The following is a 1,735-nucleotide window of genomic DNA, read 5'->3' on the forward strand; positions in this document are numbered from 1 at the left end:
GTCCCATTGCATTCCGGATGCCTTAAAACCCCTAACTGTTAGTTCTTACGTGATTCTGTGGAGGATTTTCAGAGTTATAGATCTCTGTGAATTCGATTTCGTCTCTCTGTTATGCATTTTTCATTCTAAGGTTTTGAAACCTTAGATTTATGCCACATGGCAGTGGATAAGTGTTGACTCCCATTTCTCACTCATCGGTTGGGATTTTGGAGTTCCGACAGAAGAGAGATAGTTACAGATTTTCTTGCTGAGTCCGATTATGCAATGGCGCCCATGTTTTGAGGGATCTCAGGTTCTATTTTCAGTAGCGGTCATTACCGTGGGACTATGATTTCTTGAGCATACCTTATGCAGATCACTCTGGTTGCAGTTTGAGCAGTGTTGTGCGCTCATTCGTGGTGTGCATTGGGTTGCAATGGATGATTTATAGGCCATTTGGATAAATTGCGATCCTTATTGGATGCGCTGATAGGCCCAAATTGCCTTGTGGGATGCTATTTTTATGGACGCTTTGCACATGGATGCCATTTTATGCTGAGGGATAGCTTTGACACATTGCAGGTGATGCACTGATAGTGCTATGCTCTCTTGGATAAGATATTATTAATGCATATGCCAGTGGATAAGATATTATTAATGCATATGCTTGAGTCATTTGGCACTTATTGGCATTTTGGATTGCCATTGCAGTTGGCATTTTCTTTTGGGCCAGATTTACTCATATGGATGCATAGTATATGCACATGAGTCAGATGCTTTGAGACATGAGTTTTGGTGATATTTCACTCTATTGTGGCATACACATTTGGGTGCACCTGGTATTTGGTGTGATTCTCTCTTGTCGGCATGGCATCCTCTTCCATGTTTGAAAAGGAGTTTTTTAGCATGAAAAACTTTGATGGGACAAACTTTTTTTTTGTGGAAAGAACAAATAAGGGATGTGCTTATTCAAAAGAAGTAGATTAAACCCTTGGCAAGGATTAAAGCTAAGCCTGCAAATATGTCTGAGGATGATTGGAATGAGTTGGATGCATTAGCAAAATCTACTATTAGACTTCATCTTGCAGAGTCAGTTTATTTCACAGTAGTAAATGAGCAGACTATGGAAGATTTGTGGAAGAAACTGTGTGCCACTTATGAAAAGGAAACTACCTCTAATAAAGTTTACCTCATGAAGAGGTTGTTTGAGCTGCAGATGAAGGAAGGGGTCTCCATTGCTTCTCACTTGAATGAATTCAATGTTATTTTCAGCGCCTTGGTTGAGAATCAGTCAGGTAGAATGCTTAAATGCCTACGGACTGACAATGGTGGAGAGTATCTCTCTCATGACTTTCAGCATTTCTGTGATACACGTGGGATTAAGAGGGAGCTCACATCCCCTCGTACTCCAAAGCAAAATCCAATTGCAGAAAAGATGAACCGTACCATTCAAGAAAGGTTGTAATGCATGCTTTCCAATGCAAGTCTCTCTGGTGGTTTTTGGACTGAGGCAATGAAGACTGCAGTGCATGTGATCAATAGATCACCTAGTAAGAGTTTGGATGGTGATATTCCTGAAGGGGCATGGAGTGGTGAGAAGCCCTCTTACTCTCATTTGCATATATTTGGGTGTGAGGCATATGCACATGTGTCAAAAGAGCTTCGAAAGAAACTAGATCCTAAGTCTAGGAAATGCATCTTTTTGGGTTATGGTGAAAGTGGAGAGATGGGCTATCGTCTCTGAGATCCAAAAGCA

The sequence above is a fragment of the Dipteris shenzhenensis genome, chromosome 13 (genome assembly GCF_047967505.1).
Source record: "Dipteris shenzhenensis isolate YYH24624 ecotype China chromosome 13, Dip_SZ_1.0, whole genome shotgun sequence".
In the NCBI taxonomy this organism is placed as follows: Eukaryota; Viridiplantae; Streptophyta; class Polypodiopsida; order Gleicheniales; family Dipteridaceae; genus Dipteris; species Dipteris shenzhenensis.